The 18,263-nt window shown below is 38.7% G+C and overlaps 1 protein-coding gene across 3 annotated transcripts in view; it reads right to left on the bottom strand.

Moving 5' to 3' along the window:
* grm3 (glutamate receptor, metabotropic 3) overlaps positions 1-7,389 on the bottom strand; it is a 58,291-nt gene extending 50,902 nt beyond the window's left edge. The window contains exons 1-2 of one of the 3 annotated variants that reach the window (XM_055174114.2): positions 7,197-7,389; positions 6,456-6,531 (exon numbers count right to left, since the gene is read on the bottom strand). The gene's annotated coding sequence lies outside the window, so the exon portion shown is untranslated. The remainder of the gene's footprint in view (positions 1-6,455; positions 6,532-7,196) is intronic. The other 2 variants (XM_055174115.2, XM_055174113.2) reach the window with 2 other exon arrangements.
* Positions 7,390-18,263: the final 10,874 nt, after the last annotated feature.

Genomic DNA, 18,263 nt, shown 5'->3' with positions numbered 1-18,263 from the left:
GCATAATGTGTTTCATTTAAACCTTTATAGAAACTGAACAGAAGCCACATTTACTTTATACTATACTGAGTACAGTATTTATTTACTGAGGGTTTATTGAGCTGTATGGATAAAAAATTCACCTCCAGAAAGTTTAATAGCTCCCGCTACTTTTATCTATATAATGAAAGTGAATGGTGACCAAGGGTGTCAAGCTCTAAAAATAAAGAAATAGCACTATTTCACTAATTTCATTGAGCATGACAGCATAATTCATGTTCATTGTATAGAAAAGGCTTTTGAATTTTTTGGTTAACTGTCTCTTTAAACTCCCCCTTTTTTATATAAAAAAATCTTATGGCTCTAGAATGATGCAAGTAAATGATCATGAAGTTTGTTTTTTGGGAGGGGGGCTTAAAGACATTCAGAGAAGTCAAAGAGAGAGCATGACAGGATGCTGTGACGCAGCAGGGAATTCGGCACTGCAGTGGTGACTTACAGAAGCCACAGGCTTGAGCTGATAAAACACATCATTTATTTAGTCACACACACACACGCACAAAACAGATCAATCTTCTCACACAATCAAGCTTCTAAAAAAAATTACAAAAGTAGTTTGCTCGTTCCGGACTACATGCAGAAAGTTTTTGCAGTCAAACTCTGATGCCTCCCGCCAAGCCGTCGCTGTCAGTAATTACTATCATTAGAAAGTCTGAGAGAGATGTGCGTTACGCTATGTTTAACATCTTCATTGCTTCAGATGTTGTCTGGTTCAACATCAAGTAAAAGTGAATTTTAAGGCAGATACTCACTTCTCTAAAAAATGAATACTGATAATAAACAATGTATGAAGATTAACTGTATTGAGTCAATCTGATAAAAATATGTCTAGGTCTACATAAACAAATATCATTTTTATATTTTATTTATTTTGCGCTTAATATTTTTGTGAGTATTGTCAATGTTGGCTTATTGTCAGTGTTGCTGGGTTTTCACAGACTGGGTCACATTTTTTAAAGGTGCATTGGTAACTTTTAATAGGATCTCTTGACAGAAATGCAATATAATTTACATAACTATATTATCAGCGGTGTATAAAGACCTTACATAATAAACTGTATTGTTTTTATTTTACGTTTTTATCTACACCCCAGGTCCCCTTACATGGAAATCGCTGACATGTTTCTACAGTAGCCATAAACTTAAAAACTGTTCTACGTTTTGTCCCTACGTTGTCTCAGATGACGTTATGTTATTATATCTCACCCCTAGATAAAATCTACACACACCACCTTTAAATGAAAAGTTATAACTGTTAAAATAAGGTGTCCACTATGCCGCTCAGTGCCACTGGCAATGCTAAAACACCTTTGCTTTGGGGCGTGTTAGTACATTTACTCTATAGCACACCTATAGGGTCAGAAAATCTGACTTTTTCCACAATGTAAAAAAAATTCTGTAGAAATTACAGTGTTACTTGCAGCTGGTTGCCGGTAACTTACCATAGATTTAAATTTATGTTATTTACTGGCAACATTTTGTTCAAAGTTAAATGAACATTAAACATTTACAAGTCTTTGTCTTTACATAGTAAAACTAAAATAACAGCACCAAGCAAAGCATTCTGGGAAACAAAATCTGAAGCAAAAAACAGAAAAAGGTTGATGATGATTTCTGGTTCCCAGAATGCTTTGCATGAGGCTGTTATTGTATAGTTTTATTCTGTAAAGATAAAGATTTGTTAATATTTAAAATGTATTTAACTTTGAACAAACTCTTGCCAGTAAATAACAAACATTTAAATCTACAGTAAGTTACCAGCAACCCGCTGCAAGTAACACTGTAATTTCTACGGAATTTTTTTACAGTGCATGTTTAAGTGCTGTAAAAGTTCCCAGTGCTTCCATCAACCTACAAAATGTGAAAAAGATCAACCCAGTAATTTAGTTTTGGTAAACCATTCTCTGCAAGCATGTGGAAAAATAGGTCATTGAAATTTGGCTCCCCCCGTGATGTTAGAAGGGGATAACCCCTTAATCTGCACTATCCAACCACGGCACTGCCATTTAGTGCAGAGATCATTATATTTGCATTTAAAAGGAAACACCCCAAAACATTTTTGCTCACACCTACAAAGTGGCAATTTTAACTCTTTCGCTGCCATTGACGAGATATCTCTCTTGATTGACGAGATATCTCGTCAATCAAGAGAAAACGCTTCCCTGCCAATGACGAGTATTTCCGGCTTTCCGCAATACTGCTATTATCCACCAGGTGGCGCCCTTCCGCAGCTTTTTAAACACGGAAGTATTGCCCTATGGCAAGCAGCTGCATGTCCGTGTCTGTTTTAAAGGTCGCTCTGAAAGGGATTTCTATGAAAAGTCCGTCACAAAAATGGAATTATCTCTGCTTTTTGCTCAAAATGTGGTGTTTTTGCAGAAACCTACCCATATTCAAAAGCTGATTACAAAAGAACTGCTAAAGGTAGGATGAAACTTTTTTGTTTGAAAGCAGAGGGTCTGTTCTTTCATTTGATGTATTGTGTGTTTATATATTTAAAGAAGAATATTTTCTGGAAGGCATTAAACTTTTGTTAAAATCATGAAAAATGCTGGTGCTGGCGGGCAACTTTTAAAAAAAACGCTGGCCGCGAAATAGTTAACATGCTGTAATAAATTATCTGGATTTTGAGCTAAAAAAATCACAAACGCCCTCTGGGGACACCAAAGACTTATTTGCCGTCTTAAAAAATCTTGTGAAATGTCCCCTTTAAAGAAAATAAGATGTGGTTTCATCTTAGTAATCCACCAGTTCTGCAAATAGTCAGAAACATGCATCAAAATCTTGGCTTGTCTACTTTTCAAAGCGATTGGCTGTTGCCCAGTGTTTTCCGCTGGATATTTGCATAATGTAGAGAAGCGCCCAACTTTCCCAACGCTCTCGGCCGCTCTCAAAGCTTTTGGATTGCGCTGTCAGTCGCAAAATGCACCACACCAGTGAACATTAACATTAATACAGAATAATAAATGCTGAAAAACTATATTGCTATTAATTATTGTTACCTTAAGTAACCTTATGTTTTATTTATAAGATATTGAAACTATAATACACTTAACACAGTGATGCATTACATTAAAAAGAATCTAAGACAATAAAAATAGTGTCACAATATATCTTAATAATTACAAAAAATACAAAATTTTTGGGGGCTAATATGTGACACCATGATCCATATACCTCCAGGAGTTGGTGATACATTTTACATTGTGTTGTGGCCCTTCCACACACACAAATCTATTAAAGGTGCAGTGTGTAATTTTTAGAAGAGTCTCTTGACAGAAATGCAAAATAATATACAAAACTATATTATCAGGGGTGTATAAAGACCTTTCATAATGAACCTCTATGTGTTTATTACCTTAGAACGAGACCTTTTTATCTACATACACAGAGGGTCCCCTTACATGGAAGTCGCCATTTTGTGCCGCCATGTTTCTAACGGATGAACTTTTTTACTAAGTTGTCTCCGACGATGACATGTTTTTCCGGTGGCGGCTACCGTAGCTTCTCTATGCATTTTAAAAGCAAAGGGTGAGCAGTGGACTGAGCCGTTGGTTACAATTTGCAACCTCACCACTAGATGTTGCTAAAATGTACACACTGCACCTTTAAACCTGCTCATCTCAACACTCCATCTAAAAACCAGTATCAATCAAATATGTAAATTTACTTATGTGTGATGTCTTGTAACCATTTTTTTAAATGTTCACAGTATCTTCTCTCCCAAAAAGTCCAGCTCGTACTATTAGTCTTGCACCAGGAAAGCGCCTGTATATTTTTTATCATTATTGCATCTTGAAATTTAGTTTGTGGCTCAGTTTGCATTGTGAACTCGTAGAGCTCTGTTGAACGTACTACTTTTCCGCAGCAGCAACACTGCAAAAACTACAAAGCTGTTCTTTTTAAATGGATTTACTTTGCAGCGAGTGGGGCTGAAATCTCTGCATATCACTTTCTCTTTCCTTCTGCATGCAAACAGGCGGACACACTCAAACATCTCTTTACTGATTGATGCATGACTTATGCAACAGAATTGCTGTTTTGAAGATTATAAAATCATTTTCAGTGGGAACGCCACACGCTGGATGCCAATGCGATGCATAGCTTTAATTTTTCTTATTGTAATAATGCATAGCTGCTCTTTTAGATATCACAATGATCTGTGTCAACGGAGACATAGTTCAGGTGATTACAGTATGCACATAGTGTAAGTAGGATGCACTTTAAAAGTGCACGAGCAACAAATTGGATATTTAACATGGGACAATATTACGTCGCTTTAGTTTTCAGCTCCATACGCTTTCCATAATAATGAATATGAAGGCAAGGCTTTTGAAAGCTTGATAGGGCCTTGGAGTCTCTTACTGAAGCAGAATTTCTAACAGAGCTCTGCACCCGTGGGCTTCGTCGGGGGGAGAATAGGCAGTCAAACAAAGGTAGATTTCCTAAGCTTAGAGAACACACGCGTGGGAGGAAGAAAAATATAAGCGCTCAGGATTCTTCAACGCTTATAGAGATAAACTGCATTCACATCATTGAGCTCACAAATACTTCAGCCGTGTTCGCTCCGGTTTACATCTATGTTTTTTTTTGGCTTGGACTTGTAATGCCATTTCTCGCATGTTTCGGATCGTGCATTTAGGAATGTAATCCAAAAATTATTAACTCGAAAGATAAATATTCAAAGCTACTTCTGTTGTCTTTGCCAGCAATTAGGAATTCAAAACATTTTGTGTTTAGCTTATTAAAGTGGTTTCTAATTTGCACTAATGTGCTTTTAATGCACTCTTAAAAATAAAAGTTCTTTAAAGGTAAGGTAAGAAGGAAATAAAGGTTATGAAAGGTTTACAAAAATACACTCTCAGATATAAAGGTACAAAAGTAGGCACTGGAACAGTACCCTTTCAAAAGGGTACCTTTGTACCCAAAGAGTGCATATTACTGTAGTACTTCAAATGCAAATAATTGGTAGTTCAAGGATACATATTTGTACCTAAATGGTACATATTAGGATCTTTTTTAAAGGTGATAGTGTACCAATATTTAACTAACATGCTCATCATAATACTTGTGAATGGTATATAGAGTGCTGGGGGTGGAGTACCCTAGAACTTATTTAAATGCGCTGAGCAGACCACACTGTTTAAAGATTAATAATTATTATACCACAATGCATTTTAGTAAATGTAGCACCAGTTCCGGTCTTATACAAGGCTGTCAGTGCATCTTCTCAATTGAAACTCCCACACATACACATGTACAAATGCCACACACGCACATGCCATTGGAGAAAAGCACGCTTGTGCACACATGCATAAACTCGCAAATCCCAAAGGACACTTTGACTAACAACTTTGACGCATACTAATTAGCAGACGCAATTATGTGCACTCATGAACATGTGCAATTTCATTATAAGCTATAAATTATAGCAGCAGTGCAATGCATATCACCATCGAACATGTATGTGAGTCTATACAGCATATGCAAAGAACAACACATACGCAGACACACTCTCTGGCATTTCAATGAGATGGTCCAGCTTATTCAAGGCCAACTTCTGTACAATAGCTCTGATTTCTAAATGCAAGGAGCACGCACATGCACGTACACACACACATAATTAAATATGAGGATTTTAAAATGGTCCAAGAAAGTTCTTTGTTGGCCTGTGTGGTTCCAAAATAAACCTTTAACATCCAACCTTTATGTTGCACGAAAGGTAAGAAAGTTATGGTTCTTTTAAGAACCATATGGGAATTTTTTTCCTATGGCACTGCACTGTGATGAGCCTCTTCAGAACCATTTTTTTTTAAATGTCCAAATTAGACTTAAATCCTCTCGCAACTCACGAACCCATGTAAATAACAATTTGTAAATTAATGCAAATTCTTCACATTTCTAAGAAATTACAGAATAAACATATAAGAGATCAATTTTAAGTGCATGCATCACTCGTTTAATTATGCCTTCTGTAAATGTAACCTAGGGCAACACAGACATTGAATTAGTATTTGCTTATATTAATGGTGGAGTTGAAGTGAGGGTCCTTCTAATGTGTGCTTTGTTCTGTAATGTTCTCCTGGTTACCTACTTCTGCCAATTATTATTCCAAACGAGTTGAAGCCCCACCTCTATTGCGCGCAGAATATCCAAACATCATCAGACTTTACAACCTCACATCTCACTATAACATTCATCTCTCCGGCATAACGCATGCACACAGATATTAAAATTCAGCGCAGACCCCGGACGCAATAAATTATGGATCGTTCTCGTCTTTCTCTCTGGTTATCTTACAGATCCAGGTGAAGTCTAAAGCATTGCAACCACACTGGTCATGGGTCTGACTGATAAGAACGCACGAAATATGCGCACTAAAAAGAGTGAGTCCATCAGCATCCAAAGAGACTTACCCAAGTAAACTTACAATGACAGACCCACCTGCAAGGCTAGGACAGTCCACGTTAAACCTGCAACCTTACAGTGGACCTACAGGTGACAGAAATCTCCATTACCAATAAATACGCATTTCTACCAAAATTAATATATGACCACGAGTTTTAGCTAAAAGCGCATGCATTTCACCTGCAGTTTCAATTTCAACATACGATATGTAATGTTATAAAACAACAAAACATTATCAATGACTTGTGGACCAGTCCACGTAACAGTTTTGGGCATCCTTACGTAGGCTACTGGAATGAAAATATATTTGCGCACAAACAATGTCAAATTAGTTCTGATCAACTTTGGAGTGTTCAAACAGCGGCGAATTGTAGACTAGTCTACTTTTACGCAAGACATTTATGTAGGCTAAACTACGCATTTATCGCGCAAAGATCAATGTCAAAAGAGAAAAAACACCCCAACGCAAAGTTTGCGTGGCGTTAGGAAGTGTAGTTAATAACGCAGATACATTTGAAATCCATTACGTAAGTACGAAACATTTACCAAATATTGACATCAAGTTTTACGCGCATACTTACGCATTAGCCCGCGACCATAAATGAATAATGCCGTTACAACCAAACATGCGATTTATGAAGCCTAAACGATTTATGAAGCCCGAATATGTTATGCTCTTTATGCATGCATCATTGAAACAGCAGCAAACATCATTTAAAATTATGCGTGCAAAATTTCTCCTGCGTTACCTCGGTTAGATAGTCCATTTGTTGGAAATCTCGCATTTTTCCATCTTTGCGTGATTTCAAACTGTCCCTTAACTCAGTTAGTGTGTGTCCGCAAGCTGGAAGCGCAGCAGAGAGGCTGACAGCACTCCTTTCACTCATCAGAGAGAGAGAGAGAGAGAGAGAGAGAGAGAGAGAGAGAGAGAGAGAGAGAGAGAGAGAGAGAGAGAGAGAGAGAGAGAGAGAGAGAGAGAGAGAGAGAGAGAGAGAGAGAGAGAGAGAGAGAGAGAGAGAGAGAGAGAGAGAGAGAGAGAGAATACAGAGGGAGAAATACTGCTGTTGCTGTAGTAGAATACACACACGTCTGGCGTTCGCGATGCTGCCTCGCCTCAGGATGCTTCTGTCTCCTAGCAACAACAATCTATCTAGTGTGCATGTATTTTTATTGGCCAAAGAGAGAGAAGTCACCTTTAAACAATTAATACGAATTGCACGCTCAAAGGGATAAGGATCAGTGTAGCTACAATTGCATTTAAAAGGATGGATAGAGAGAGAGAGAGAGAGAGAGAGAGAGAGAGAGAGAGAGAGAGAAAGAGAGAGAGAGAGAGAGAGATCAACTTTTCGTGAAAGAGCACGTGGTCAGGGTCTCAGGTGTAGGCTACTTTAGTTCTGTATCCAGTCACTTCTCTACTGATTTGATTTGGGTGGGCATAATTTGTCATTAGTTATATGAACACATAGATCAAATAAATAAAGAACTTAAATTCTACAATTATATATTCAGATTTTTATAGCAATGAATGTCTTGTTATAAAGAAATGTGTTTGTGTTTAAATGCAACAAAATGTTTGGTTGTTGTGAGTGGGGTGGTATCGAGCTCAGCCCACATGACAGAAATCCACACTGATGTTAGATATGCAGCCAAATGATATTTTTTATGCATGCAAACACATCTCTGAGACCTTCATTACACAGAGGCTATGGTCATTTTAATACAATGACCTTGTTTAGATAACAAATTTAGCATCCCTGTCATTGTTGTGTGTCTTATTATGTTGGTCCTGTTGATCTTAACTTATGTTGTTAGATCCTGTCTCTTTAATTCCCCCCCGTTAATCCCTCCATTCTGCTTCTGCCATGATGTCACTGAAGTCTGTCGTGTATCATTAAATGCAAGTATTTAAGCCTCTGGTTCCCCTCGAATGGGCTACAATTGGACAAGCCAGAGGTGCATGGATGGCTACGCTGGTGTGTGCCATCCTGCTCCTGTCTACACTTAACTGCATGAAAATACAAAATGTTAATTTGGGAGAAAGTGTAATAATTGATTCGCTATTAATTATTTATGCCATTTTTCTCCGGCTGGTGAGGTGTGGAGCAGAATTTAAAAACGTGGATGGCTAATTTCTGTGTTGTCGGAAAGCAAGTACCGATTGTGTGTGCGTCATAAGCTGTTTGGCATGCACGGTGTAGTGTTTTTCTAATGTTGTACAAGAACTGTTGTCAGCCTGATAAAAATAAAGTACAAAACTGTACCATATCTGCACTTGGGTGGTACCCTAAGGTTCTGTTTTGTACCTTTACAGGTATACCGAATATAATACAACGTTGTACCTTTTTGGGTACCTTAAGGACCTATTGTGCTAGGAATACAAAACATTTGACCTTTAAAATTACACGGAAAATGACAGTAGGTTTTCAAGAAAGTACGTAAAGTAACCTACAATTTTTAGTTTCAGAGATAGCATTAGAAGGCCAAAAGTTACAGATTTCAGCTTTAAAAATGACACATTTTGGTCCTCCCATAAACCATGTTGACCAAAAATGTGATTCAGAAGGAATATTTCTGGCATTTTAATGTTTACTTCAATGGTTTACGTTTTCAGATTAGTAATGCACATCAAGGGAAAAGAGAATAAGCAGCATTTATTAATACCACACCAGTCCTCGTTCTAAACAAATGAGACTTGATAGGAATTATTTCAGCAAGATCCCTTCGGGGTTTGTTGTTAGACCTTACATCTCTCCCTCTCTTTCTCTCTTTCTCTCTCTCTCTCTCATTCCGTCCTCTAAAAGTGACAGATAATCTAACGGGCCATTTACAGCTACATGTGAGATTTACAAATGCGCCAGTGTTATTGCACGGGGATGCATGTTGTTGGGAATGAATTGTGACTTCCAGATGGAAGACTTTTATGAGTCGCCTACCAATGTGAATTATGTAACCTCTATGTCATTGCTTAATATGTCTATTGAGGCATGTTCTCGCAGATTTTATAAGTCCAGTCTGTCTGTGGTTTTCAGATGTGGAATATGCGAGTTTCAAATTAATATGTGCACGCATGCATGCAGATCTATGTAGAAGTCTAGGGGCAATTAATTGCTAATAACGCAGATTTTAATACAATGTGCTGTGAACAATAAACATGAAGACCCCATGAAGTTTCAGATTGAAATTTTGTGGGTTTTATTCTGTGTCTGTTAGCTTTGGGGCTGTCACAGCATATGCTTGGGCACTCTTGAAAGTTGCCAAAATATATCTATTTTATACACAAAATGTCAGTATTTATTGTGACCTCTCTTGTAACCCGCGTACCCCTTTCTTTCAGATGTGAAATCTATAAATCGCAAATGAACTTTTCAGATCTTCGCCTTTAAATGATGCCTAATTAATGTCATAGACATAAAAAAGAGCGCTTGTCAATGTTTAGCAGCAAAAATGGCTTATTTCCAAAAACCTGCAGCAAATGTGCGTACGTCTGCTCAGACCCTGATGTGGCGCTAAGCACTTTTCCATGTCACAGACAGTTTTTATAAATATGGACTTTGCTGTGGATTTTTGCGTATGCATTTTACTATCAAATTTGTACATCCGCATACTTTATAAATAAGCCCCCTGGTACGTATTGGCCATCGAGAGGACCGGGAGAATTCACGGTGGGATGGTCTGTTATTTTGGCCACGAGGGCCAGTGTTGTCATGCCACCAGGTTAAAGGTTGCTGTCCTTAGGCTGCCAAGAAAGTCCCTAGGCTGCCAAAAAAATTGGGTGGGAGATGTCCGCGCCGCTTTATGGCCAAGTTGATTATGTCTCAAGTCCGGACCCCTTATTAGAAGAATTCTTGGATTAGGGGTCCATTAACATCTAAAACACATGGAAAAGGCAGGACGTGCCGTTTTCTGCTTTCAAAGCACTCGCCTGTGAACACAACTTTTGTTTCAGAACCGTATATATTTGAACCGTATATATTTGAGTGCGCTTGCCGCGCGTACAGATTTAAAATAAACTTGCGACTTGTAACAATGAATCGTCTATCGTGTTTAGTTTCGCGTGCTCACGTGAAACTTTTACGTGCTCAGGTGAAACTTTCGCGTGCTCACGTGAAACTTTCATGTGCACACGTGAAACTATCGCGTGCGCACGTGAAAGCAAAAGTTTGATAGTTTGACATGTGCACACAAAATTAAACTTAAAAAAAAAAATTCTGCACATGAAGGTTTCGCGTGAGCACATGAAAGTTTCACGTGACCACGCTGAAGTTTCACGTGAGCACGCGAAAGTTTCACGTGAGCACGCGAACGTTTCACGTGAGCACGCGAAAGTTTCACGTGAGCACGCGAAAGTTTCACGTGAGCACGCGAACGTTTCACGTGAGCACGCGAAATGATGTTTTATTAATGTAGTTCGGGAGGAGCACGTCAAATAAACCACTTAAGTACTTCCAGCTGTCTATAATCAGTAATCAACAAATACTCTAGTACCACCAGCTGTCCACAATCAGTAATCATCATATCTACCCAATCAGCAAAAAGGCAAGCCATATATAAGTCACAGTTTAACTTTCCAAAGATCCTCTGCAGTCTTCAGAATCCCTCAACCACCCCATCTCCTCTCACTCACCAGGTTAATTCCTAAACCGGGGGGGATACTCTGCGTTCGGGCCCATTTCCTAACTCAGAGCCCTCTCCACGGTAAGCACGCCAAATACGTTTACTAATTTAATCTATCCAACTTATTTGTAAGTGTGAGCACGCGAAAGTTTCACGTGAGCACATGAAAATAAACTTTTGATTTTTTTTACTCCAATGTCACCTTAGGGGCTCGGTACAAAACTCATCATTTTATTGAAAAAAAAGTCAGTTTCATATGATGTTTTCTCAAGTAAAACAAAATTTTGAAAGTCCCTTGTATATTTGTTCTTATTTGACACAATGATCTAAGTACTAAAAAAATGAAGATAAGGATTTTTATTTTTCCATCTGTTTCCCCTGCACACTTGATAAATCTTGCTTGTGTATTGTATATCAGGGGTTTCAAAACTTTTTTTACACAACAGGTAATCTCAAGACCCACCGTTTTTAAAAAATAGAAAAAAATTAAAAACACAAACGCATTTGTTCCATTTCAGTAGTTTTTGAATAAATTTAATTGAATAATTTTAAAATACCTTATGGTAGGGCTGCACGGATATGGCAAAAATAATTGTTTAGGCGACTGTATTTGCATTGAATTAGAAATGATATATTTGAAAAATACAATGAATTGCAAGGCTGCAGAGAACAGTGCACTATTGTAGACTTATATAGCCTACTGAGGATTTACTGATATAGAGACAGAGTGCAGCGCGTCATAACCTGAAAACCACACCCACCGGGGGGGAAAGCAATCCAACCATCTCCATTGACTTTGTATTGCGAGAAGCCGCCTCCTTGTCATTTCTGGCTTATAACAAAAAACTGAATAATGCCTAAAATCTGCTGTGTGACAATATGTACAGCTAACAAGCCAAAGAACCCAGAAATACGTTTTTATAAGCTGTGGAGCCGTAAAACCCCGTCTTTAAGGAGAATAAAGTGGATCGCCGACTACGTTTCCCCCTATTGGACGCAGTTTTACTAATAGGAGTACTATGAAAAGTTGCCTGTTTCTATTTCTGTGTCTTTAAACGCTCGTTTTTTTGAAGTTGAAAGCTTATAAGAACGTATTTGGTTTGTTTGGGTTGTTAGATGTACACCTTGTCACACAGCAGCTTTTAGGTATTAATCTGTTTTTAAGTTTAATCTGTAAATAAGTTTTTATAAGCTGTCGACCCCAAAAAATGAGGTTTAAAGACACAGAAATGGATACAGGCAACTTTTCATAGTAATACTATTAGTAGAACTGCGTCCACTAGGGGGAAACGTAGTCGGCGATCCACTTTATTCTCCTTAAAGACTGGGTTTTACGGCTCGACAGCTTATAAAAACTTATTTCTGGGTTCTTTGGCTTGTTAGCTGTACATATTGTCACACAACAGCTTTTAGGCATTATTCAGTTTTTTGTTATAAGCCAGAAATGACAAGGAGGCGGCTTCTCGCAATACAAAGTCAATGGAGACGGTTGGATCGCTTTACCCCCCGGTGGGCGTGGTTTTCAAATTTGCATAACTGCGCTCTGTCTCTATTCATTTTAAATATAGTCAGTCGTGAATTAAAGTGGGCTGGTCTAAGGCATGAAACTCTAGGGCTGAAAATGAGTCCCACTCTGACCCTGCTTGTCACTAGACATCTTTTGAGGAGACTGTAGTCATTAGATTAGAATTAGAAATTATGACTTCATTTTATTTAGGTTTAAAAGATCCTGCAAGTTCTATATTTTGCTCAAGGGGAGGTCACAGTAAACACTTTAGCAAATTTCTAGTTGTATTCTAAGACTGAAAAATAATTATATGAGGTCACTTTACCATTGCAAAACCAGCTAATCTAATGGTGGCATGTTGGCTTTTTCACAGCACTGTAAATCCTAAAGCACACAAATCATTGGCTAACTGGATCGCCCTTGACCTCTCTTCTCTACTGAATAGCAGCGAGTGTTATGATCCGCCCGTCGATCAGAGCTGTTTTCTGGTGTAGTTTCTCAGAGTCCCGCTGCTGGTAGTGCAGCTTTGATGGATGGCTCAAAAGCAACTCAGGGCCTCTGAAGAAAAGAGGCTTTGTATGTTTGCATGCATGTATGCTGGACAGAACTGCTTTGTTTGGTCAAACTCCTCTCTCTCTCTTTCTCACAAAACACAAACACACACAGAAAGTCGGACCTTTTGTATCTGGTGCCTCTTCATACGGTCTGAGTGGCTGGTCAAGGAGAGAGGAAGAAAAGGAAGTAAAATGTAAGGGTAATATAAAGGGAAAAGAGGTGTGAGAAAGGAAGTGGAAGAGGAAACAGACAATTTGAAGGATGGGAAGTTAAATACAAGGAAGAAGAAAAGAAAGTGGAAAGGAAACTTCAGAAAAAAATGGTCCCAAGCTGTCACAAGATAAACATTTGGCAAACAACTCTTCTACTTTTTGAAAGGGTACCACCCAGTGCCGGCTCGTGACTGCTCTTACGAGGGGCACAAATTCAAAATATGTGTTCAGAGTGTCATGTGTGTTGTAGAGATGCGCGGTTGGCGGTTACAGCCGCGGACTCCGCGGATAATCCGCGGATCGGGCGGATAATCCGCGGATCGGGCGGATGACGTGACGAAAAATACTATTTTAATTAAATTCGGGCGGGTGGCGGATCGACTGCTTGTTATTAGCTGTGTCCTTCTTAGCATGCGACCTTAAAAGGTGAGCACTCTGTCTTTCAAGGTGGCAGGCTCAGAAGTTTGCGAAGAGAACTGAAATGAGACGGTCTAGCCTTCTGAAGACCCATCATTTGCGTCACCTGTTGCACGCGCCCCCGTAGCGCCCACCGCGCCTGTCAGCAATAAACAGCGGAGACATTTCTGACTTATTAAAATAAATATGTAATCAGAAAAATATTAATTTATTTTAGAAAATATGACACATTGATGTAGATTAAACTATTCAACAGTATATCAAATAATCAACCTTAGAAATATACGCAACATAAACTGAATAATATTAACACTAAACATAACTTATAATACTAAAACAGTGACAAGACAAAGTTTTCTAATACACTTTTATTTAATAAAGGTTTTAATTGTTTGGGATAGCCTCGGCTGTTAAGGATCCATTCGTTCTATCATTAACAGTGCGGAGAAATGAGGATGCATTTTGACACAGCTCTTATGAACGCCGGCGAAGGAGGTACGTGGGCGTGGCAAACTCAAAAAATGAGAATTAAAAACAAAGGAAATAGAAGGTCAGAAAAGGGTTGCCTGGAATAAGTTTTACAAAGTGGTAAATCAGGATGACACCAGTGCAGACTATGTAATTTGTTCGTTTAATTTAGGCTATTTATTTATTTATTTTTGTCCCATGTGCGCCGATCGGAGACTGAGTTCACTGCTGATATTCTTCTAGTCTCGCGGCTGTCATCAGCAGCGGCTGTCATCAGCAGCGCCTTGCATCGCCCAGTCAGCGGATGGCGGGCGGGTGCGGTTTTGAAAACTGGTCAGAAACGTTGGTGCGGATGGATGGCGGACGGATGATGAGTTTTGTGATGCGGTTGCGGATGAAATAATAGCCCATCCGCGCATCTTTAGTGTGTTGCGTGTTTTCAAAATATGTGTTTGTTACGTCATGTGAACCATGTGCATCACGTGTTTTGTCAAAGTAAGTGCCTGCTGCACACGTGCCAAAACCGTTTATGATTAAAGAGACGTTCACGTTTACAAAATACATGCAAGACACTCCCTTAACAGTAAACTTTGATTACGCATGAGATTATGCGAGTATCCGGCAATCGCAATTGTCTCTTTTATCATAAACCCTTTAGACGCGTCTGCAGCAGGCACTTATTTTGACAAGACACGTGATGCACATAGGTTCACTCGACGCGCCAAATACATATTTTGAAATTACGAACACACACATGACGGGTTACATACATGTTGTGACGAACTTCGAATCGTGTGCCCTCGAAAAAAGAAGTCACGGGCCGCCACTGGTACCACCCTATTGACAGCTTAGGACCATTTTGGACCACCCCTCACACGTTCCTTCACGGACGTATTAATGTGCAGAATTAGAGTCAGTGTGAGAAAAGAGAGAGTAAGACAGTGAAAGAGAGACTTCAACACTTCCCCCACATCGGGCGAGTCCATCTGTTTCCCCCTCCGTAGACATGCATGGCCTTAATGTTCAGCTGAGTCCACGTATTAATACGATTATAAATGGCTCATTTATCAAATGCACAATGGCAGCCATGCTCCACTGATTGATTATTGCTCAGTGCATGCGTGACCATGCAGTCGCTGAGGCTTTTCGGTGAATCTACAAACCTATTAATCCCAAATAAACTGCACTGGAAAGTTTTAAAACAAAACTTATGGTGACTGTTCACTTCCTGAAAGAAGGGGAAATATTGGGTGCATCCAAATACGAAGGCTGGATCATTTGAAGGACCTGGACTTTGAAGGTGGGGACTTCAAAGGATGCAGTCTCCGAAGTCTTCGAAACGAACTGTAATGAGACAGTCTAGCATAACTTACCTAACCTATTTAAAACAACGGCAAGAATTATGCTAACGTTAGCTGTTTTCATATCGAAAGTGATGGGGGTTAGTTAACACAGCGTTACAATTAACCCCGCTGGGTGCAAATATTTTCAAGCCCACCAAAAAAGTTGCTAAGAGCTGCAAACATTTCAAAATGATGCTATGTTTTAGTCAACAAAACACTGATTAAGATGACATAACGTTGTTTTTGGTATCTTACACACCCAACTTAGAAACCGAAACAAACATATGATGAAAAAATTGACTTACATGCCACCAAAACACTCTTTCATCAATGACTCTCTGGAAAAACATAATACCCTTCCAGAAATTTGCGAGAGATCATCTTTTGTCAACGTGAAAACAGTACGGAAAAAACGAATCGCTTAACCCTGTGCAACAATGTAAACGCTCCATGTTACAACTAACCCCACATTAGTTTTTTCCCCGCGCACCCCTACCAAAGTAAAACGCAATATGCACAGTATTGCAGCAATAATATTATTACACATCACTAAAGCATCATTTACTGTATAATAGTAAAACAGTGACAGGGACATTTAATTTGCAAAATTTACACTTTTATTTTACTACAGTTATAAATGTTTATTTTAAAATACACAGATGTCTTAGCTGCGCATTAAATCTTTTGATAGCTAAGACAGTGAAGCATCCATTTGATGGATTCTTCATTTCACTGAAAACAAAGGATGCATTTGGAGGCCACATCTGGAGGCTCCGAATCGGGTCAGCGTTCGTCATAGTGATGTCATTGGCCTTCGAATATGGACTTCGGTGGACGAAGCCTTTGAATTGGGATGCACCCGATGTCATGTCACAACCGAATCTACCTGACAGAAATACTTTACAAAGCACTATACTGTTTTAATACAAAATTTGACTTTGATGACAGCCAATATAAATTGTCCTTGTAAAATCCTCAATATTCTCACTTTTTATGAGATCAACTGTTTATGAGACCCTGAAGTGTTGTTAAATGCTGAGACAAACCATTTACAGTTGATTTGATAATCACAACATAAGCATACTGTAGCGTACACACACACGCACACACACACACACACACACACACACACACACACACACACACGCACACACACAGTTAATGTTTTATTGTTTCTGCTTTTATGTTTTCATACTGCGCTGATGTTTTTTGCTCTTTATCCCTAAAGCTATTCCTCACAACTTCCTTTGACATTTCTGCATTTTCATTAAAACATTATTTACTACATTTATTGAGCTGTATAGAACCACAAAACAACCACCACAGGCCCTAGAAGTTGTTTTAGTAAAAGTCTCAATATCTTTTATATTAAGATAATGATGTTTACTTTATCGTACCTAAAATGAATCCTCACACAAACCTGTTAGTGTAATACGTGACCCTTTCTGTGATATCTTGGTTAAAGCCTTATCATTTAGGTTAGTATTTTCATTTCAGTCTTAGTAAATATTAAAATTCAGGTTATATTTTAACAAAATTTTCTATATATTATGTAAAATGATTTTATGCAGAAACCAGTAATCAAATTTTTTTTAGCTGGGTCACATATTTGATGATTTATAAAACTTTTAATGGAGCAAGGATGACTTTGCATTTTGATGTTTTGCTATATTCGCAAAGCCAAAAACCTGGCCAGTGTTGTATTCGCACACCTGTTGCAGGCTGTGTTTTGTTGTCTGTGGCCAGCGAGTGTGAAGGTGAGGCGTCATGTGTTGACTGATCTAGGGACAGTTTATGGCAATGACTGCAGGGCTGGATGATAATTAGTTGTGGTAACAGAGGCATGAACAGCAGATTGAGGCTGTAAAAGTCCTCGTCATCTCTTAAATTACGTCACTGACCTCTAAGAAGTATGATACCAAGCTATTTACATGAGTTTGATGCCTTTTATTCCATTTTAAATGTGTATATCTGGAATTAAATTTACATTTTCATACTTGGCAGACGCTTTTATCCAAAGTGACTTACAGTGCAATCAAGCTTTACATTTTGTGTACATTATATTTACTATACATTGCGTTAGTAACGCAAAAGGCCATAGAAGTTGGAACCCAGGGAACACACATATTGATATAAATGCATACCTTGTAATGCACTGTAAGTCGCTTTGGATAAAAACCTATATGCCAAATGCATAAACAGGACCAGTTCTTTCCAGCTATAGAAGGGTGGGCTGGCAGATATCCAGGGTGGGCATTTAAATATATACACCGATAAGCCATACAATTATGACCACCTGCCTACCGTATTTTCCAGACTATAAGTAACACTTTTTTCAGGTGTTACTTGTAAGTCAGTATGAATTAATTTTGACATATATGAACCAAGAGACAACATTATGGTCTACAGCCGCAAGAGTCCAGCCTGATCTCACTTGAAATCATACATATTTTACCAGTTGGCTAATTCGTATCAATTCATACAAAGTTAATCATGCAAAAGCGTACGATTCTTATGAAAAAACAACAACGAAACCGAACCTCTAACGGTACATTCACACGGGGCGAAAGCATTAACCTTGACGGAAGGCTTGTCTGAAGCATGGCCAACGGCCAATCACAATTGCTGCAACACATGCTCCGGTCTTCTATAAATGTAACTGGTTATTTGCATAAGGCGATCTGATTGGGTGACGCACGC

Source organism: Misgurnus anguillicaudatus, chromosome 15, assembly GCF_027580225.2.
Source record: "Misgurnus anguillicaudatus chromosome 15, ASM2758022v2, whole genome shotgun sequence".
Classification (NCBI taxonomy): domain Eukaryota; kingdom Metazoa; phylum Chordata; class Actinopteri; order Cypriniformes; family Cobitidae; genus Misgurnus; species Misgurnus anguillicaudatus.
This window is presented reverse-complemented; position numbering and strand designations above follow the sequence as displayed.